This window comes from Micrasema longulum, unplaced genomic scaffold (genome assembly GCF_059751315.1).
Source record: "Micrasema longulum isolate JH-2025_06_02 unplaced genomic scaffold, ASM5975131v1 h1tg001914l, whole genome shotgun sequence".
In the NCBI taxonomy this organism is placed as follows: domain Eukaryota; kingdom Metazoa; phylum Arthropoda; class Insecta; order Trichoptera; family Brachycentridae; genus Micrasema; species Micrasema longulum.
In genome coordinates, this window is record NW_028279088.1 from 55,010 (window position 1) to 79,469 (window position 24,460).

The 24,460-nt window shown below is 31.9% G+C and overlaps 1 protein-coding gene across 2 annotated transcripts in view; it reads left to right on the forward strand.

The window, feature by feature from the left end:
- The window catches only part of Lpin (phosphatidate phosphatase LPIN), a 72,505-nt gene that overhangs the window by 12,339 nt on the left and 35,706 nt on the right, over positions 1 to 24,460 (forward strand). The window contains exon 1 of one of the 2 annotated variants that reach the window (XM_088238532.1): positions 4,737 to 4,890. The exons of the other annotated variant lie outside the window; for it this stretch is intronic. The gene's annotated coding sequence lies outside the window, so the exon portion shown is untranslated. Of the gene's footprint in view, positions 1 to 4,736; positions 4,891 to 24,460 lie in introns of those variants that run through there. 2 annotated transcript variants of the gene reach the window in all.

Sequence of the window (24,460 nt, forward strand, 5' to 3'; positions counted from 1 at the left end):
ATTGAATATATTCAAATTCGCTGTATGCTTACATGCTTACCTACGTGTTAATTTTTTAAACTAAGTGTACAATTATTTACTAAGTTTTATAATTCTTTCAGTTTGTATCGTCTTCTTAATAGCCTTGCTCAAAGCTGACATTGAGATTTCCTGAGATGTCAGGCACCAGGTGCAAGATACGCCTCTATTCCATTCTTCATGGTCCTGGGGCTCCTAGGTCACGTCGAGGCCAGCGTTTAATAAGGACCCCGCTATTTGGTCGCACCGTCTTGTAAGAGACGATCCTCTTTCTGGCTTCACCCCTCAACTGTCATTTTTTCTAGCGGCTTCTTAAGACTCTTCATTCTTTTTGGCAACATGTATGAAGTTTTTTTCATATCATAGTCTTTTGACTACAGCTAGTTCCTGGAGGATGGAGTCGTTTGTATAGGTGTAACTAAAATCCACGATTAGCGGTAATTATAAATTATATCGAATAAATATTTATTGCTGTCTGATTATCTACTTGGGCCGCGATTACAAACGCTATCTTCATCGGTACATATCGAGACGGTATAAAGTAACATCGATATTTATGTACGAAAATGTGTATATTTGTATATACATTCAAAATATCTTCGTCGGAAACCTGTAATTGAACATGTTTAGAAAAAAAAAATGTAATAATATTCTATTTTTCATAGAGAAAACTTAATTTTACTTTGTAGATAAAATCGAAGATAAATTTGAACTTCCCATTAGAATACGGACCCTAATTATATCATCATCACTATATTTACCTTTCCACACCTAATGGTGCATAGGGCACTGCATTGGAATACCAATCGCAGCGTATCTTGATAATTTATTTGTTACATGAAGGTAAGGTGATCAGTCTTACGCTTCAGGTATCAGTCCAGGGACTATAAAATATTCTAGAGTGAAAACACCTTTTAAAATAAATATTTCATATCAACCATGTCGGGAATCGAACCCGAGACCTCTCGCATGGAAGGCAAACACGCTGACCATTACACCACGAGGGCGATAGATAATATTTGCCAAATATTTTGTAATGAATTTATCAAAAGCCAGAATAATTGACGTGCGTGCATAAATGTGGAGGAAGAGATGTCCGTGTAAAATATTTGTTTATTTTAAAACTCGTACATAAATAAATGTAATATCTTCCAACTAACCAAAAATAGACTGGTGAAAATTAGTCTCGATTTATAGTTTTAAAAAAATATTTAAAAATTCAGCCGTTTCTAGTGGGCAGATAGAGCTTGTACAATGAACATATAGTTTCTTAACGGGGACCATAATGTGATCTGAGTGTCCACTTCTATCCTCTGTCTACCCTTGTGGAGAAACGGCGTGATGCGATGTTTGTTTTTCTCTGATCTGCAAAATTGGAACTAGATTTATTGACAAAGTTATTAGACTTCCGCTTAATTCCTGAAACTGAGAAAAGTTTCCCCCATTTTCTTTTCAATTTTCTATTTATCGCCCATTTTTAACGGATTTCGATTCTGGGAAGCTTGTTTAAATAATCGACTTTAATATAATAAAAATTGTATATGTCAAGACTACTTTTTAGTTTTCGGGAGTGAGATGTATGCTCAAGTGAGGAACTTCAGCCCTACGGGAAATTCGATACAATAAATGTTTTCTTGCGCGCGGTAAATATTGGAGCATTACATTCTACGGCAAAGTATTCTGAAAATACACGAAAAAAATAATAAAAATTACCTACTTAGAACGACGTCACTAGTTCTTATGAATCAACCAATGATAAGAGAATTATGGAAGATTTCCAGTTTGCTTGCCGTCAATGCACCAATGGGCAAAACTGATCGAGAATAAGCGGAAAAGAACCTCTGACGACACACGCGGATTTTTTTCAGAAATACAAAACTTTAAAAAATCATAGTGCTGATAAAACCATATAATTTGTTTTTTTTAATTACCTCCCTTAATAGTCGATTAACAAATTAATAAAATAAAAACGCCGAACTTCCTCATTGCGGTTGACGGGGAAAATATTGTATTAATGAATTATCGAAGAAATTAAAAAGTGCAGTCAGGAATACAACCAGAAAAGTTATACTTATCATTATTTTTTGTGTAGCACTGATTAAAATCGCAGTTTTTTTTGTAATTTATATGTTATCCTAAAAAAGATAATAATTAATAGTAAAATAAACAAACTATTGTAAGATGTCAATCCCCATTATATACACAATAATTGTTTATTATTTGTCGTAATGAATATGTATTGAATTAATATAAAAATTGTATTTAGTAGTAATATTGTATACTTATATTTGTTATTTGAATAATAATAATTTTAAAAAACATGTAACATTTTTTTTTTAATAACCCGCTAAGCCTCTATTTTAGAGGCTTGTCAGCAGGTGGGAAAGAGGGAACATGGAAAGAGGTAATGAAAAGTTCACCACAACACCCAGACCAATTGAGAAAAAAAACTTTCGTGGATTTTTTTCTTGCAACTGGCGGGAATCGAACCCGCGACGCCAGTTTCACAGTCGGCCGTCTAACCAACTGCGTCACGACACCTGTCTTAATTTAAATTATTAATGCACGTCAATTATCAGATATAATAAAAACAGATAAGAACCTCCAGACGCATTGTATGCTTGCAATTCAGCGAGACTTTAATTTTGAGATTATTCATTTGTAAATATTGTTTTAAAAAAAAAGGATTTTGTATCTCCTGTACGTTTCGAATCAACTTCGCCACGTAAGTTTATCAATCGTTTGTTGATTTGATTTTAAAAACCAGCATGAATCTAACGAGATGTTTTCCGATCATTTCGACACTATTATGTTCCAAAATAGCTCACCAGTCAACACACGTCGAAGAATGCGACATTGAGTGAAAATAATTTGGATTGTCTATGGCCCCGTTCTATCAGGTATCGTAAAATTTGTCTCGTAAAACTAATTTTAGAGTTTTCGAAGCCTTGATCTTCTGGTCTGGGTTTAATGCTCGCTGAAATCACATTTCACCATTTTGTTATTCAAGAATCGATTACAAAATTAATAGTGATGTATTTATTTTGTTTATTCCCACTGTCTGGGCTGAATAAATATAACAGTTATGTATGTTAAATAGTTTCAGAACCCTCAATGGTGTTTTTGACTTGATGAGTACTCTGTTTTGACCCAGAACTTGGCGCTTATCGTAAAATAACGTAACTACGTTTAAAGAGTGGACATATTGTACTCTGCGTTAAAAGAAACTTTCTCTTGTTACATAAAAATTGGTGCTTATCGTAAAATAACGTAACTACGTTTAAAGAGTGGACATATTGTACTCCGCGTTAAAAGAGATTTTATCTTGTTACATAAAAAAAATAAGGATAATTGTTTATTAATGATATAAGTATAAACGAGGAGAATTCAGATTATTGTTATTTATTTATTTATTCTTTATTAAGTTAGTTCATAACATCTTCAGAACTAATATAAACTTTTAATAACTTTACATTTTTTAATCAAAATTTATCAAGACAGAATTTTTTTAAATTAATTAATTAAGTTATTTAAATTAAGGAAAACACTATTAAATATTCAGTGATTAAACGGGAGGTTTTGCTGAAAATTCTTTATTATTCAGCATGATTTTATCGAGATAATAAGATTACAATAAAACTAAGTTTATCCGAACTCCAGTCATCCGCATTGCCGAATATCCAACCGTTATCAGGAAATAAAAAATAAAGGAGATGCATTTAATTTTAATAAAATTGTTCAATCAACTTTGCTGGACACGTTTAAGGAAATTTTTAATGTAATTCCAACTCGCTGTATTATTTAAAAAGCAATAAAATCTGGCACTAATCCGGATAATTGGAGTTTTACTTATTTGTTGTTGTCTGATACTGACTTCGAGGTTAAAAACTTCCATGCTAAACTAAAGACACGAGTAGATGAAGATTATGTTATACCTCTCGCAAATTTTAAAAATATTTTTTTCAGATAAATAAAGAGTACACATAAAGCCAACTTCACTATAAAAATTAGCAGAAAACCGGTTTTGAGAGCAAATGAAGGTGTTATTTTATGAATAATTGTACTGGTGTTAAAAACCTTAACCCCAAGTATCTCTGCTTTGTGTTTTTGTCACTTAACAGTTTTATCCGCTCATGTTTTCGATCAGAAACCGGTAGGTTTAGTGGTGCCAGCAAAAAAATATTTGTTCGTTATACCACTAAGTAAACTGCGCTTATTGTAAACAATTTATTATATAACATCTTATAATTTATAACTTAAAAAAATACCAACGCGTGTTTTTCTACGAACTAAGCCCACGTCATGTTAATGTAAACAAATTAAATATCAAATAACAGAACGAAAACTTCCGTTAATAAATTGTAAATAAACTATGAACGATATTTTAAAAATCTAACCTCATTTTCTTATCCTTTTACATGGATTACTTTAGCTCAAAGTGAAAGGTCGACGACAAAACACAGCCTTATAAATTTTCCCCCATGATTTTTTGTGGCGTGATAAACTCGTTTGCACCGTGTTCACAAAACAAAACCACCTGTTCCAAGTAAAATGAAGTCACGGTGCAGAAAGTCTTCCAGCAATATCAGTGGAAATGTTTTTCTTCATATCGGTTCATGACACACGTTCTCGTCGAGTTTTATTACTCGGCCACTATTAGGCTGTTGGGAAATACTTTGAATCGAATGAAACAGTTTCTTGCCTACTCCGCTCGCGTCAGTTAGTGTTCGACTGCTTTTGGCATAGCGCGCATCGCGCCAGTTGGCAGAATAAGTATTATCGGAGCTGTCGAGTTTTCAGTGACCGTGAATTAAACGTCAACAGAATTAGATAATAATAATCAAACAGTGCTCATCTATCGAAACGGACCAGGTGAATATGATAATATAATATTCAATAAAGATTTATATCCCGATTTTCCGAAGTTTGAAGTGAAAAATATTAAAAAATAATCTTTATCGGGAATCGTTAACTGTTGGGATAATGTTTTGCATTATTTTCTTGCAATAAATTCGGTTTGTTTATGGTTTGATTCTAGTCACGGAAACGAAACTGACAAAATGTCAGTCACGTTTTCTTTATCAATCGGATGTTTGTTTTATCTGGCTGGATTTGAAATGTACTTCTGGTGCTTCAGAATTTTCATTGTTTATCGCGGTGATGATAGTGTATCATACATCATATTATATACATATCATTTTACCAGTAAAAGTAGTTGGAATCGTTAAATTCATAAGTTTTATTATGTCAAAAAAAAAACATTCACCATAAAAATAAAAATAAACTTTAAAGTATAAGTTGAGTCACCACTCAAACTCTGCAGTTGAATGACTTCTAACAAACCTGTTGCACATTAAGTAAATTTTTCCTAGTACGATTTTAGTTTTTCTTTTTAACTGGCTTCAAAGTTGACAAAGGCCCTCACCTGGACACGCAAGAAGTACTGTATAATGACTCCTCAGGCTGAGTTCGAGGGTATTGTTTAAGTACCTATGCTATATAATATATACAGTTTATCGTATCGGCCGGATTAAGTGTTGACATCACTCCACCTGTCACGCTGTCACCTGTAGCGAATATATTTTAGGCGCACGTTTGCAAAACTGGGCACATTAAAAAAATAAACAAAATGTTCTTTCAATATTTAGAAAAACCTTTTTATTTTACAAATCAAACTATTATTATTATGTACATGCTGGGGAACTATGTTACTCAGTCGTTATTTGATTTGAACTTCATATTTATGTACGTATATGTATAATGATGTATTTCTAAATAATAATAATTATGTATAACGTACCCTATTGTTTAACTCATTGATCGTTTAATAAACGCGGGTGATGCTTTAATCGCAAGTAATACGTTAGTCAAAAAGTGGATCTAATCGGATTTATTTAACGTGGTTTGAATTTTTTGACTAGCAATTGTGTTCTAGAGGAAGATTTACGTGTTGTATATTATCATGTGTCGTGCGCGAAAGTGTGAGAGTATTATTTATATGCTAAATTAATTTAGATGTGCGTATTATTATTCGTTTGAATTTTGTAAAACTATAAAATAAATTCCTAACATTAATTTGAGGACAGCTGTAGTCTTTTGGCAGTGAAAAATTTCATCAATTTTCTGTCATCGCTGTCTGCCATCATTGATTGTCTATCAATTCGCTCATCTTCATATTGTTCTTACAACCCCTTTCTTAAAGACAAAGACTTCACACAATCTAGGCGCGCAGTATTTAATTTTTCAAAGCGTTAAACATAAATACATACTTAACTTTCGCGTGAGAGTCTCTTTTCACTCCTCACAAAGTTCAAAACCACATTTGAGGACCTACGCGACGGTTGTCAAAAGTCCTTTTTTCGAAGCGGAAATGAAATAATTGTATATTTTATTTGATGTGGCTGGTGCTGCGAATATCCGATTCATTCGCAACTGTAATACATTAGATAATTCCCAAGTTTGAATAGCAGCAGCACGTCACGTAGTATACTCGTATGGTGTGAGCTAAGTTCAATTACGATGTCCTCTACATAATATAAAACGTTTAGTCTTGTTATTTCACTTCAGTGCGGGACTTAAATATCATAATACTTATTACTATCCCTGTCTACCTTATCTTTTCCGGTCGTTCAACCGACGAACCGACTAGCGACTATTCTTGCAACTGGTGCAATGTGAACCGCCTGAGATATTTTTTAGAATCCTATCAAGAGTCAAAGGTAATTGCTTATCCCTTTGTGAGATAACGTGTTATGTTGAATTGCGGACAAAGAACCTGTTATAGTAATAATGTGACGTCACAAAATGCAGCTGTGTGCTAAATCTTTTATTCGCTTTTCATATTTTGACTTTCATTGATTTTTTTAATATTCACAACGAATGATACTGTCATAAAATGTAAATTCAAACATTTTTATGAGTAGTGATTTTATTAGTACAATATTACATTATGTTTTTAAAAGTAATAGAAATGGTTTATTGTGTTCTTTGTTTTTCTATTAAAGTAACTACTTTGGTTTCAGTTATAATTTAAAACAAACATTTTATTCGTTTACGTTAATTTGTATTTTTGCACAAGAACGAATGATATATGTTCACTTACCGCCGATTTTCTCAAATTGAACGGTTTGGGTCGGAAGAAATTGCCTTAAGGCAATATCCCCGCCCTTATGCATATTCAAGTAAACTGTAGATGTATATAAAGTGATTAAATAAATAAATAAAAAAATAATCACACCATTTAAAAAAATGTATTTGCAGCGTTTGAACACAATGTTTATTATTTACACAAAATAAGTAGAATTTATACAAGCTACAGACAATAACATATATTACAACAGAGATGGAGAACATTTTAGAGAAGGTAATATAGAAGTCTAGGCATGTACGGGGCTCATAACCTGTCATTGGCTGATTTAATTGACCACTTTACACATTGTGTAACAGATGTTCAAATATAGGCATATGTTCAAATATAGACAGATGTTCAAATATACGCAGAATGGTGTTACACAGTGAGTAAAGTAGCCACTTTAACCAGCCAATGACAGGTCACAAGCCCTGTAAATGCGTAGACTTCTATATTCCCTTCTCAGTGTTCTCCATCTCTGTTGTAATATGGTAATATTAACAGTTCTCTAGGGAGTTAAATCCAGTTCTTGTCTACAAGAATTTAGACAAACTCAAAACATTGTTAAAAACATATGTTGTGAAAATAGAGAAAGAACGAATAAAACATAATTCATTGTTGTCATAATCCGCACAAATCAGAATCATAATAGCTAGTCGTAGTTGGCAATTAAATGAGAATATGAATATTTTATGAACAGTAAAAATTAATCCATAATATGCAATGTGTGCATTATGAACCAACTTAATTAGATTTGATTAGCATCAATTTGCACTGAATTAGATTCAGCTTTATTTTTGTTGAATGTTTTTAATGAATTTCGATAGCCTCACTCCAAGCGGGTTGATATTTTTTAAAATCATTTTTATCCAATACTCAATTTCATTAAAACAAAATAATAGCAAGTAAATTAATGTCATCAACAAAAAATACAAAATTTATTGTATATTACAACATAGATAGTGAACACTTAAAATAAGATAGTATCTACACAGGGTGTTCATTAAACCCTGTCACATCCGAAACCACGATGATCAGTATGAGCAAGAAGACATGTTGGCACAATAAAATAATATTTTAAAACAAATAAAATTTTAAAAAATAAAATATAAAAAAAAGCAAATGGTTGGTTACTTTTGCAGGGGTGAAACGAGGAGGGGAGGGGGGAGTCTGGTACCAAACCGCGCTCCCCTCATTTCTCCCCTGCAGAAGTAAGCAACCGTTTGTTTTTATAAATATTTTATTTTTTTAAAAAATCATTGTTCTAAATATATTTTTAAATGTGCTAATATGTCTTCTTGCCCATTACTGATCACTGTGGTTTCGGATGTGACAGGGTTTAAAGAACACCCTGTATTATCATATCATTATTCCATTTAGATTTTTTTAAATGCAAAATTTGTTAAATTTTGAGTAAATTTCTTCCGTCTTCTAAACCGTTCCCAGTTTTACCGAGATTGTCAGAGAGCTGCTTAATAATGTTTTTGTTTAATATGTTTTTCATTCACAAGAGTTTCCTTTTTTTTAATGTCATTTTTGCCTTAATATGTTTAAAAATTGTACTTATTTAAAAAAATATATACATGGAATATTTTGTTGGATACGTATTATTTATTGTAATATTTTTTTGTGTTTAAATGGATTTTTTTCGTCAATCAATAAAATATTTAATAAAATACGTACACTTTCGTAATATTGTTTTTTTAGAATTCGCAATCATCAAAATCATTGAATATCTCAGAGCATCAGATAAAGTTTATTATGTCATTATTTTGCGCAAAATACGATACTATGTACAGAAATATATAATCATGCTTTTCTTTATCTGTGCGTCACTAGCCACTACTTATTACTTATATAATTTCGTCTTAAATTGAAGTGATAAATAATACTTAATTCGTTTTATTATCTGTTATCTTATGAATAAAAAAAATATTATGTCGGTGCAGCCGTAATTATTTCTATGAATATTCCAATTATTTTTCTGTACCTGCGATATTTTATCCGAAATTATAAATAATCTTAGATTTACGTCAGAAGTTGTATTAATTTATAGTGATAATTCGAACAATAATAATTATTTAAATGTTTCTCATTGTTCCTACTTACATTTGATAAGATTGAAATTATCTTAATAGAAATAACTAAATAGGACCCATTCTTCAATTTTATTGTTTTTAAAATCGTCGCCATACAATACAAATTTTGAAATTACTGTAAGACTTTTATAATATAGGTTTAATTTAACTTTGTATTTATTTTGTGAAATCTTTAAAATATTATTTTGATAATAAAAAAATCGGAAAATGGGATTTTTTCCGATAAAAGGGTATATTTGAATTAATTACTGTATGCATGTTGAAAATGAAAATGAATGATTGAAAATGAAAAATGAGCTTTTAATTAATTCAATGAAAAAACAACACTTTTACACGTTAAACGTAGTTACAAGTGCTGTGCATTAGTACAGTAGGTACGTACCGTACTGTAAATGAAAGTCATTGCTTGCTGAACATCTCGGCCAAAATAAGCTGTTTGACTGTCATCATTCGTTTTCGGGCAGCCAAGTCATTATTTAGCGAATCGCAGTACGTTTCCGTCTTATTTTTTTCTGAAATTCTGAAAGCAGTTCGGATAGTCGGAGTTCGGACAATTGGAGTTCTACTCTACTTAATTAAAATAAGTTTTTTCGTATTAATACTATTTAAAGCGTTTACTTTGTGGTCAAACCTTTTACTAAATGTTATTAAATATTTGTGTATAGCCACTTACCGACTTTTCTATGTCTGCCGGTTTCGAGACCTACCCGTCTCTTCGCCAGGACACCAATTGAACCAGCATGCAAACCCCACCATACACCTTTACCATAGTTGTTGTAGAAAAATATAAAATTAACATTTTTAATAAGCAACCGTTACATGCACTGATTAGGTTATATTTTAATATTTTATGTTGTAGGAGAAATAGTTGAAAAGGTCCCTCTTTTTTCATTTATTTCTTCCACAACATAAAATATATTTATAACGTAATCAGTGTATTTAAAGGTTGCTTATGAAAATGACTATCTAATTTTCTACATTCCTTTCTCAAAAAAAATCACCATCTCTGTTGTAATATGTTAACCTTGATAACTCTTAAGGGGCGAAATTCAGTCCTAGTCCACAAACATTAGGAAAAGCTAAAAATATTGTTGACATAACATATTTGTTTTTTTAAATTGAAGTTAAAATACACTGACAATTAAAATGTGTTCTTTACATAACTTTCAGTTTGTTGATACTGCAGGCATTTTATGTATTTTTATTTTTAACCACAAACATAACTCAATTATAAAAACTGACTATTACGTATTTAAAAAAGTATGTTTTAATTATTTTATCAGCGTATGTTTTTTGATTGATGTAGGCGTAATATTGTTAGAAAATTATAAGTAAACAAAACTACTTTCTTCCATATGCAAATTCAGTAGAAAAACGCAAGTATGTATTGAAGATGTAGTATTTTTTGTACGTGACGTTGGCGTTGCGTTGGTGTGCATTGTGCATCAATTCGCTTCATGTTATGAATCAGTTCTTACTTTGTATACTAACTATCTAACGTGCATATTATCATATTAACCAGAGCATGGAAGCATTATTGGTGGGATGTATCAACAACTATAATCTTCGTCATTTATTTAATCATTTCTACATTTTATTGTATTCCATGCGACCGGACCGGCCACGAAGGTTTATTAAATATTTTCCTTTTCGTGTAACAATAGGAAAAGTTCTCACTATTTCTGATTTCTTTTACTAGGTGATAGTAGTTATTCGTGTACAGGCATTGTTGTTATATACATTTTATGTATTTTATTTTTCTTAAATATGTTAAAAATAGGTAGTCAAGCAATGACCTTATAAAAGCCTTCAATAAAAAAATACGATTTTATAAATGCGTACATTATTCAAGGTTTTTAAACATTATTAAATATTTGTACGCTTAAATTTATTTCAACAGAGAGGGAAAACATTGTTGAGAAGGGACTACTTAAACCAGCAAATGACAGGTCATAAGCCCTGTAAATGCCTAGAGTTCCATATTCCCTTCTCAACAATGTTTTCCATCTCTGTTGAAATAAATTAAAATATGAATAACTCCCTAGGGAGGAAATCCAGCCAGTCTGCAAGCATTTGGACAAACTCAAACATTTTCGTACGCTTATTTTATTTTATTATCTTTTTTTTTTATAAAAAGAAATATTTGCGTTCTTATAAGATTTACCCACTAAATAGATAATTATATCTGTGGATTTACCCAAAAATTCAATTTTGAGGACCATTTTCAACGAGTTGTAAATAACTCACTATTAGAAAATGGAATCAAGTTGGGGTAGAGTGGGATTCGAACCACAGACCTTTGGTCCGTGAGTCCGAGACACTAGCCATAGGACCACAACCCGATTTTAAATCATAATTTATAATCATAATGAATAAATCATTCAAATCAATATTAATAATATAAGTTTTAGGACCATTTTCATTCATATTTGAACACCAACGGTGGCGGCGCGGCGGGGGTACTCGATCATACCGAATTTTAATAAGTTGTGCCAAAAGATTATAAATAATTTATATTATTCAATATATGGCTATGCTATAGCTCGTATTGTAGACACTTGTGTTAATGTAATTATTATGCACGCTGTAAGTTGGCAAATTGTATTATTGTGATAATTATTATCAGTAGAGTACAGAGAACCAGACTAACGACGGGTGTATTATTACACTGACAGTATCTACGTAGTAATGAAGTAGTATTGTGCTCTAGTAACGATCGCCCCTGCACTTGAAATGGATTAGGTCTCACTGCCAACTGTAGGGAACTGTGGACTGCTCCCGCACTCGTTGCCAGATATCTTTATATATATATAATTCCTCTGTACGTGTGATGTCACTGAACTTCTCCTAAACGGCTTAACTGATTTACGCGCGGTTTTCAGCGAAATGTAGATCTTTGCGCTGCGCGTGTTCGTATATATATTTTTTTTAATCGAATCTGTAAAAACAAAGTTAAAAGCATAAATCTTTTTTCATTGACCTACCAGGGTTGCATTCGACAAGGATGAAAACACAAAAAAAGTGGAAGGATGTTGTTTTTTGTGATACCAATCAGATTATTTCCTTACATTTCTTATAATTTTTTCCCATTTATTATTTTTTTCTGGATTTTTGGTAATACTAAAATAATATTAACTGACATTCAATACATTTGAAAAATCGCATTCATGTATAAAGTAGACTCATGTTGGTGAGAAGAGCCGAGTTTGACATTGGCAAGAATAATTATATATTTGAAAATGAATTATTTTATGTTTTGGAATTCAACCATAAACAAGTACCTAGGTACCTACTTAAATTCAATATTTGAATATCAACAATTTTAAGTTTTGGAATTTAATCACAAACAAGTACCTAGGTACCTACTTATCAATACAAAGTCTTTTTCCAAGCTAATAGCAGGTAAGCCAACGTTCGGGCAGGACAACGTCTCTCGGGTCCGCTAGTGTACGTATATATTATGCTGCACCACTGTAATTAGAGAGCATGCTTTATCCACCCATTATATTCCAATTTTCACGAAAAAGCGGTGTAAATGTTTTGAATACTTGATACGAGTATGTCAGCAATATCAACAACGTAGCCTTTTAGATCTTTTCATTCGAAAGAGCAAAAGTGCTTTTGAAAAAACACAGACAAATTAATTTACACCGATGTTATGTTCTTCCTGAAAAACGTGGGAAAATTTAATAAAGTGCAGGCAAAATATATTTATATTTTTATAGCAGTAACTCAATAACTTAGTGTTATGTAGCAAATTATTTGTTCGATCAAGTTGTTGAAAATCACGGAAAAATCAATTAGAGGAATGCATATTAATTTATTATTATTTAAAGCAATAACTTTGTGGTCAAACATTTTAATAAATGTTATTAAATATTTGTATATAACCACTTACCGACTTTTCTATGTCTACCGGTTTCGAGACGTATGCATGTTGGTTTAATTGGTGTCCTGATGAAGAGACGGGTACGTCTCGAAACCGGTAGACAGAGAAAAGTCGGTAAGTGGTTAAATACAAATATTTAATAACATTTATTGAATATTAATTTGTTTTCTTTTTTTCTACTTATAAAAACAAGGAAAATTGACTTGTATTTCTGTGTAAATAACGATAAGCGATAAGCGATAACGGTAACAAATTTAAAAAACAAAAATCGATTAAAAAAAGCATGCAACAAAGGAGTGTGTAAATCGATGTTTTTACAATAAAGGTAATTATGTTCTAAATGTTTCTTAAAGCGTTATTTCACGGTACGATTAAAGTCATTAGAATCATTCCACAAAAAATGATTCGATTTTGAGAAAAAATATTTTTTCTTAATATAAGAGGAAATTGATACACCTACTATTTTTACGCAATTGGGTAGTAAACAATATCGTTAGGTGGTATTAGAAAATGCCACTAAAATTTAAATATTCAGGTAAATAATAAGTACAAAAAGTGAAGTCATCTTGATTCGATTGAATATTTAAAAAAAATGCAATAAACACCCAACAAACGAATACAAAATTTACTTCCAAGCAGTTAATGTACTTACTTTATTTCGTAATTGTACTTTAACATAAGCGGACCCCGCGGTGTATCTAATGGTTAGGACGCTTGCCTTACGCACTAAGATTCCGGGTTCAATTCTCGGTCACAATTTAAATGTGATTTTTCTTAAGCCTAGGTGTATCTTAACTAATATTAATAATCGGGTCTCTTGGCCTGTTGTAGTGCAAAAAGGAAGAACGGAAAAATACTAATCGATATTTTTAGGACAACTGTTGATATCCATAGTTCAATCGGTCAAATCTTAACATCTCCTGCCGCCACTCTTCAGCACATAGTGTATAGTTTTCAGCCATACTCTTCCCTCTTAATTTCTCTATTTGCATTGATTATTATTTCCCGCGTGACACCAAGGTGTGGGCCAGCTGTTACTAGAAGGTACCCTTGGGGACTCAGAAATAGAAGACTTGGCAATCTTCACAAAGCTCCGTCTGGGGGTTTAAGTTTTAATTGAATCGGCTTTGGCAACTAAAACTCATAGGTATATTGTGTGTCTTGTTTTTCTCTAAATGGATTTGTAAGTAAAAAGAAAAACGATTTTGTTACGATATTTCGATGTTTATCAAAAAAGATTTACCTGGGATATTGAAGAGATATTATTTGATAATTATTTGTTTTTTGGAACCATAAAAAATTTACACAGATTTTTTATAACTTTTAGATTGTGTGATAATAATTATATATTATTATTTCGCAATGTAATTTCTTTTATGAAAAATGGAACGTTCAGTACAGTACTGTTGTAACATACATATTTATACACATATATTATTAGCATAACATATAAACGTATCCCCGACTTGATCATAATACCGAAAGTACTGTGTTGAATTGAGATATATACACATGAAAAAATACAAAAACAAAAATTATATCTTAAATAACCATTTTTTATTTTATTTAATAGCATAATTATACATTTTTACAATTTAAAAAAAAATTCACTTGTTATATTTTTACTAAAACTAAAATCCCACCAAGCCACTTTTTGTAGCTTGTTGCAATTATGCAATGTCTCCGAACAGTCTTCTGCCATGGCTTCTTCTCCTAGACAAAATCCAAATTGGAATATTTCTCCTAAAGGTGGCTTATGTTTTGAAGTTTTTATATGTTCATCCGGGATATTATAGGGCCACAAAAGAAAAAGAAAATTCTGCAAAATTCGTACGTGTTTCAGGTATTAAGTAATTCAAATTATTTTTTCCAGTAAAATAATCAGGCAGGGCGTTATGTTTTAAATATATTTGATAATTCAATCAACGAAAAAGTTGCAACTATAATTTTCATCCAAAGAAGCATTACAAAATATTGATCTCGGCCATAATTATACTGCGGGTCTAATATTATATGTAACTCATTTTTGTATCTAGTGGTCAGCGAATCGGGAGACTTATTGTAACGTCACTGTAATAACTAAACTCGCGTGGTATATATAATTATTTTTTTCATCCAAAGAAAGGATTACAAAATATTGAACTCGGCCGTAATTATACTGACGGTCTAATATTATGTGTAACTCATTTTTGTATACAGTGGTCAGGAAATTGGGAAAGTAATTGCGATTGAGGAATATGAAATTCTTAGGGACAAAAATAATTATTTTGATAGAGGTTATTTCAAATACGAAATCTGGGAACATAACGTTTATCGCAGGAGGCTAAACTAGCAGTTCACAACGGAGTTCTAGTTCCAACTCTAATGTATGGGAGCGAAGTATGGAATTGGAAAAATAATGATGAAAGTAGGTTGAATGCTGTCGAAATGCGATCCCTCAGGCGAATGTGTGGTAAAACGATGTATGATAGGTGCACAAATGTCGAGATCCGTGAAGTGTGTAAGGCTGAGACATGCATTATTGACAGAATTAAGAAAGGGGTGCTGCGTTGGTTTGGACATGTAGAGCGAATGGACAGCGAAAGAACGACTAAAAGGATCTACGATGCAAATGTTGATGGATGCAGAAAACGAAGAAGACCGAGAAAGACATGGCACGATCAAGTCCAACAAATACTTGAAGATGGACATGTCAAAAGTAGGAATAATCGGCGTGCGTGCATAAGAAGATGTATGAATGTAGAGGAAGCGAGGTCTGTATGCCAAGATAGAGTGTTATGGCGTTCTATCCTCTCTGCCTATCCCTACGGGGAAACGGCGTGATGGTTTGTTGTTGTTGTTGTTGTTGGGAACATCAGCCGTCAATAAATTAGGAACAGAGTAAACAAGATTAACGTAACATGTAATATTCCCGTCATTACTGCGGAAATTCGTAATTACTAGTACATTTTAATACCACCATTTTCTTAGTAATTATTTTTTGCCGATGTATATAACGTTGTATTTTATGTAGGCATATTTTAATTGGTTTTACTTTTATGGATATTAAAAACAAATGAGTCATTGCCTATGTTTACTCGTTGATAACACAATCACAATTCTTAGAGGTGAACAAAATCCGAATAACGTCCACATAATAAATAATCTTTCTTATGCAGTTTGTGGAAATGTACACAATATATACATCTTCTATGGATGACATCGTCATACTTCCTTCGCCAACTATGTGCAAAGTTCAAAATTACAACTTGGCATCGTATGTTTCCGCCGACTCATCTTTCTTGTCTATGTCATTTGAGTGCAAATTTTCATTCGTACATATATTCAAAATTATTTCCCGTTTGCTTCATCGCCTCACGACAGTGTTATTTTCAAACTCTAGAGGGAAATAATGAAAAATCTGCGCTCGCTTAAAGGGCACGTGGTCATCGAACTATGTACATTTACGGTGGTAGTCTACAGCGTAGGCCACTACACAATTGAGGACCGTTTTCTCAAAGCACGACATTCGCCTGAAATGTAATTTTTCAGGAGACGGTTTTTTGTGATTTGCGTCAAATCGCGTGAACAATCTTTGTTTTAAAAAATTACACCTTACAAATAAACCTGAAGGTAATCTTATTGTGAGTTCATAATTTTCTTTTATATTTAATTAGCACCCAATATAAATTAATTAAATTAGGGATCAATACACGATAAATTATCGTTTTTTTCAAAGCACAATATTTTACATAAAAGATTTAAATATATTTTAAGGCGGTTTTTAGCGTGTTTAGGTATATATGGGGCGAATATAGTCTTTTGAAAAAACGATCCTCAATTACACTGTTTTCTTGTCTCAGCGTCGCTATCATCTATCTATAATATTAATAGTCAAAAATGATCGATCGTGTTTGTCATGTACGGGCCTGTTTCACACGTATCGCGCCTATCCAATCAGTCCGGTAAAATTAGGGTGGGTGGATACTTATTTATTATTTTCTTCTTTGGTTTTATTTATTTCGTTTCGGAAGAAAATTTTGCCAACAGAAATCGAGTGACGATTAGTCAGCCTCATTGTATACTGTACAATATTGTCATATCTATTGCTTTAGTGTTAGTTTTTTATGTTTTACTTATATATATATAAATGTTTATTTTTTAAAGGGTCGGATTTGAACCTCCGACCTTTGGTTGGGAGTCCACAATAATACCACAGGACCACAACCCGGTTAAAATATATGTTTTTCACTTCGCGTGACGGCCGTTTAATGCCTTACCAGGATATTATTGAAAATGTAGTTTTATGGAATTGTTTACATTTCTTTTAAAATTATACCCTGATGTAAAAATATTTTTTGAATTCTTTATGGAACAGTAAAGAACGTAAAATACTTCCTATTGATTAAATGGTAATATTGTACTATTAAATATTTCAATTTTAACATACAAACCAAAATGAAAAATTTAATACTCCATTGTTTATCATTAATTTAATGCAGGGTAAGATAATATTGTAAAAAAAAAATAACAATATATAAATTCATTCACCGGGTGTCCATTATCTTGCTCATATCAAAAATTAATCTTCGTTTACAGCGCAATATATTTTATTATTTGTTTTTTTATTTGATTTAATAGCATAATTATACATTTTTACAATTTAAAAAAATGTCACTTGTTATATTTTTACTAAAACTAAAATCCCACCAAGCCACTTTTTGTAGCTTGTTGGTGAAGATTAAAATCATCTAGTTATGTACAAAATTTAACTTTCTTGTCTCGTCAGGAAGTAAATTTTCAAGTCTTTATTAATAGATGAACTTTGGTATAATTTCCATTACTCGCTTTTCCGGAAACGTGAATCACGGGGCCAAGGGTGGGTGGGGGCCGCGGGGGTCATACCGCATTTCTATCCTGGGGGAACACATGGATAACTATTTTTACTGAATAAATGTGACTCAAACTGTTTTCGCTACGCGCAACTGCTGGTGTGTGTGAATTCTGAAGTTTAAAAAATATATAAATTTCGTAGCCGTAATAACTGTTTTTGTTTTTCTTTCTTCTGTTCTGTTTTGTTTTTGTTATTATTTAGAAATTCATTATGAGTCATGTGATGTTACTTTCATAATTTATTTCCGATATAATTAATAAAATAAAATATTTTTTCGATTTTAGGAAGATTTTCTTACTATATCAATAATTCTGTCTTCTGATTTTGAGTGAGCATGAGTATCACTGTACGTGTTCTATTTGACGCTCAGGGCCCCGGTTGCAATAGGAAGTCAACAAAGTTATCTTTGACTATCTATAAAGAAAAACCGATATTTCAACCGCCATAACAGTCCCAAAAATCGCATTTGACGGGTCGTGATTTTAACGTTCAGTGTTTTTAGATTTTGTGAAATAAAATGTATTTTTTTCAGATAGATAACGACAAATGAAAGTATTTGTTTATTGTCGATTGTATTTAGGGATAGATTCGGCAGATAGAATCAGGAGTTGCGTACTGAGCGACGTCTACAAAGAAACTAATAGGTCAAAACGTAAAACTACTCATTTATTTGTAGTTTAGTCATCTTCTGCTTGATGCTCGTATGCGGTTTCTAGACTATTCTTAATTCTATGTGTGATGTCTTTGTTTTATTCGTTTTTTCTATGACAAAGTACAAAATTTTAGTTATCACTTCAAGAATGTCGTGTTACAATATTATATAGACGTTATTGCAGAGTTAAAACTACTTAAATGTAGAGTTTATACAGAGGCCAACAAAGAATTAGCAGTTCTATTGGGGTATATTTCGTGTCCCGCTAGTTTGGCATCACAAAGATGGGACACGGCGACAGTAATTTTCGTCCCTCGCCTATTACTCACGTTCATTCCGCTGCGCTTTATTCCAGCCCATCGTATAATATTCTAACTAAATTAACCTTGGCCGATAGTGAGATGTAGTAAGCAAATCAACATTACTACGCTTATTTTCTCTGTTATCGTTTATTTTTTCATCGGCCGGCCTTGTAACGGCTGATTTGCTCGAAAACATGTTTTGCATCGCCACTAGTAAATACAATGTCGTCGGAATAATGCGGTGAAATATTCATGTTCCTGGTAAATATAAATATAATACGTATCTCACTCGACGAAGGACACAGCTGACGTACTTGATAACGAGAGACACACCTACCGACTTACCACACGTGAGAATATATATTTTTTTATCATATACCTAAAAAGTAATAACGAAAAAGCCTTGCTGAATTACATACACGTCTAATTCGTAAGCCGATTTGTATAATAAAGTCTCAAATCTTAAAAAACAGTATACGCATATTGCACTTAAAATGTACAAATTTATTATAATAAATACACATAATTAAAAGCAATGAGAAAATATAAAAAATAACATATTTCTTTTATTTGTTAATTCAGTAGAACTCTGTTTATCCGAACTCTAGTCCTCCGGATTGCCAAATATTAGGATCGTTACCAGAAAAGAAAAAAATAAAGGACATGACATGTTGAAATAACTAGTAAAAAAGGGCGCTGACGGCCGGCGGGTTTCTTCGTCAAAATAACTAACTTTGCTGGACATGTTTTTATTTGATAACGTTTGGCACTCATTGATCCGAATAATTTTAAGTTTTACTGTATCTGCGCGTAATGCCACATATGGACATCTAAGAAACATTTTTTATAGCGGTCTGTAATAGCTAGAAGTTTACCTCACGCACGTCAACTGCGGGTTGGATTCCTGGTGAGATAATTATTAAATTTATTTTTCAATCCTAGTTGGGTTTATTTAAAAAAAAAACCTGATTGACTAATTTAGCAAGTTGCAAAAGTCAAATGTACATTCTAATGTTGTGGCAATACTTTGAAAACGTTGTAATTTTATTTGAAAATTATGAGTAGGTACTTGTATATCAAGTACTCGTATGTGAATTTTGTGATGCACAAATTTTATCACAATCGGATATAGGCACGTCGCACTAAGAGAAAATAAATCCCGCATGTTTTTGTTTACGCACATAACATGATGTACGGAGAACTGTTTTTGTTTACAAAGATTTATTGGATTAATGTTTTCCACTGGTATGTACAGCTTAATTTGCTATGAAAGCACTATTTCACAACATTCTATTCACTCAAAGCTAAACTTTGTATTTATTATTTGTTAATATAGATAACACCATGCGAATCATATATCAGTTGTCTTTTTATTGTTTACAGTAGTAATAACTTATTTGATGATATTTTTGTGCATTTGGTCATGTTAATTCTGATTAAAAATAATAATATTATTATGATGAAAGTAAAGGCACAATATTTACACAATGTTTTGTAGTGATATGAGTTATGATTAAGCTAAAATCGAATAGTTATCTATTTATGCACAATAGATATGCTATGTAAAATACAATTATAATTGTATATGTCCGTCTAAGGTATTGTATGTAGCAATTATTATTGTAATAATTTAAGTATTGATACTCTGCATATCGATCGATGCATGTACATATGTAGAGCCCTTACAGGGCACTGCAGAGAATAAACACCTTGCTAGAATGAACCTTTCCGAAACTTCTAGATGTAGGTGAATGTGATGCTTTACATCATAAAAAGAGCCTCATCATCGGGGGACCACTGGTTAAACCTGAGGATGTTAAAGAGCTCGCCCCCTACCTAATAGCCCTATACTTAATGGATCTGGGCTTGGAAGGGGATATTATTTAGCAAAATGTAATCTCTCGCTTTCCACAGTGCCAAGCTCTTTATACACCCGGGCTCGGAGGGCGAGAACTATTCACGGTATACATCTGCACATGTCGCAGTGACGTCAGGAGCTTGCATAGCACTGACCCCCACCACTAATAATAAGAATGTACACATGTAACAAAATATTTATAGTCCCGAACAAATATCATTCGTAGTGGAATTGAAATACCAACTACTACTTGCTTGTGACGTTTCTTTTTAAGTATACGTCATGCGTCATTGGGATTAGGAACATAATTTTTGTCAATATGAAATTTTTAATATGTTAATAAATTTATCTGTTAAATAATTTTTAATGCAGTCCACATACTTTAAAACGTATAAGTTTGAGGAAAATAAAAATATTGATTAAGATGAATAATAAAACATTTGTTGATGTTTTTTTTCTTTGTTTATGAGGTGGTTTATCTGTGGTATTATTATTCACATTGTATTTATGTGTTTATCACTAATTACTACAAAAACACCACAATGTATTGAGATTTTCATTAATGATATTTATGTTACCGTAATGCAGTAATTATATGTAGCGATTTTCTATTTAGTAAATGATTTGATGAAAAAGTCATAAACACATTGCCATTTTTTTACAATAGTAAGCTAATTATCAAGTGAAAATCTGTATAATCGGGGTTATACAGATTTTATAATTATATTTCATATAAATAGTTTTTTTTTTGTACAAAATCAATAAGTATAAGATTGTACAAATCAACGGGCAGTTTATAAAATGATGTGGCTATTTTTTAAAAAAAACGAGGTTATTTATTTGACGTTTAGTAACTGTCACTGAAACACGCGTATTTAATTGTATAAAAACATTTGCGTAGCTGGGTTTTGAATTCACAATAAATTGTGTTAAACCTACAGATATTTTGTTGTGACCCATTTCTGTTTTAGTTAAATTAGCTTAATAAATTACTGCGATATTTAGTATCAAAATGGATCGCGAATTTCGCACCAAGGCCACTTACGAAATCTTACTCGGCCGTTTTTGACATTCGGCTCTTAGTATTTTCATTTTATTGCCTTTTCATTAAAATAATGCTTTGGCAAATAATAAAGTATAGTTATAAGTTGACCTGGTGTAATAACTTATATTTACATATAAGTTATTAATTAAAAAATACTTGGTACACTTCCACTTATTTATTTGATCAATTAGCGCTTTTACCCTCTAATGGGCATCTCCAGGGACAATTTATATAAAACTAAATATTGTCTTAAGTGTAGGTACGTTTAAAAACTTAAGATAATATGTAGTTTCATATAAATTATCCTTACACTGTATAGTATTCACCAGTCGATGATGCCCATTAGAGGGTGAAAGCGCTAATTGGTCAAATAAATAAGTGGAAGTGTACCAAGTATTTTTAAATTAATAAATCATATGTAAATACAAATTATTACATCATCACAATGGAATTCCACCAAGAATTGTCAATAAATAATTTTAATCAAATAAGTTGACCTGTTTAAATTTAAGTAAAAATTGTTTTGTTTTAAAGGTTTGTTTTTCGTATCCCACTCTGATGACTATTAATTAATATTAATACTATGAAGAATTATTTTGAAATCCAGTAGAAAACGTCAAAATGCCTTATATCTTTTTTAAAACCGAATAAGGGAGCAAAAAAATATTATTTCATTTAAATGTCAATTAAAAAACATGTGTTTAGCAGATAAATTTTCGTGTTAGCTTTCTATTAGTTTTCTTTTTAAGTGTACGTATATCGTTTGAAAAATGTTTATAATTAGTATATGTTTTAATAATAATTAGATATAAGTTAATATTAGGACATTCATTTATTATGTTTGTACTGTTTAAAGACAAAATATATATATTTTTTTTTTAAATAACGATATGGGGTTAAAATCTTGAATGTATGCCAATCCGAATCGTTCATTTACCCGCAAAAAATATAGTTCGATTAACAAAATTTATCTCAGCATTTTAAATTGCTTTGCATGTATTTGGTGTTACTTTTGGACTATAAGTATGATTAATTTCATCATAAACCGCTTTACGTCAACCGCATTACGATTCCCCATTTCTGAACCAGTCTATATATCTTCGAACTGTTATCAGTCTTCGCAGAAGAACTCTACTAGTCCTCACACCGCGGATGTAATTGGAGTGGACTGTAATTCTATAATTAGAACTCAGAATGCGGAATATTTGTTTTTTTCTGCCACAGCTCAGTGGTATAGCGCGAGGGTCTAAAAGACGCTGATATACATTTGATTTCTTTGTGTGGTTATCGTAAATATCTCCAAAATCCCAAAGTCCAACTATACAGGAATACCTATTAGTAAATAACCAAGTTTACGTTTCCTTCAATGCGGGCCGGGGTTCGAACCTCTAACCTCCTGTTCAACTGTTCAGGGGACCGCAATCCGTCTCATTGTTGTTAGGGAATGGGAGTCAGCGTGTCAGGAGTTAAGACTTGTGTCATGATCTGCGGGACTATCTTCTGTGATTAACGAATTTGTGTCTTTATCGTTTTCCACGAATATTCACTAAAGTATCACGGCTTTGTCACGCTTTATGCCGCTGTAGTTTTTGTTCAACCTGTTCAATCAAGTGTATGTATATTTGATGTGTTGCTTCGGCTTGACAACAGTCATTCCCAGCTTGAAGCGCATAATGTCAGCTTTCCAAATGAATACAAATCATTGACTGAACCGATCTTTTTTGTAAACTGCATTACGTGTTCTCGTTTGTTTTGTAAAATTATGTAAAATTGTATGTTATGAAAAACTGATGAATTGTTCTCATGTATAATTTAGGAATTTAGTTGTGTTGTGTCACGGATATGAAATCCTAAAATAATAAAATTTTGCTTATTTATATAGCGCCATTTTTGTGAAAAATCACTATGGTCTAATCCTTCGATAAAAATTGTTTATGCTCTTTTTATTTATGTACCTATAACGGTTAAAATATGTAGTCATATAACTATTATATTATATTAGCTTAGTAAACAATAGTACAGCACTCTCTTACTTGCTTTCTGAATAGTTATAATTATTTGTAAAATATAGACAATATTATAAAACGCTGCAGCTCTTACCTCTCATCTCTAATGGAGCGTAATTATTGTTTATTAGATTAAGACGTTTAGAGAGAAAGTACGTTTTATGTCATTAAGTTCTAAAGGCAAAGGAAGGATGAAAGCCGAGTGAACGCGGTTGAAATGCGATCTCTTAGACGAATGTGTGGGAAATCAACGTATGACAGGGTTACGAATGATGAAATCAGGCGAGAGTGTAGATCTGAGTCAAGTATAATTGATAAGATTAAGAAAGGGTCTCTGAGATGGTTTGGTCACGTAGAACGAATATTCGTAGAAAAATGGTAAAACAAGTATGTATGGCGAAAATGAACGGCAACGTGAGACGAGGACGACCAAGGAAGACGTGGCATGATCAGATAAACCAAAATCTTAAGGCTGGTCATGTCAAAAGCAGACAGAACCGAAGGGCATGTATGACAAGATGTATGAATGTGGAAGAGGCTAGGATTGTATGCCAGGATAGACGTGTGTGGTGGTCTATTCTCTCTGCTT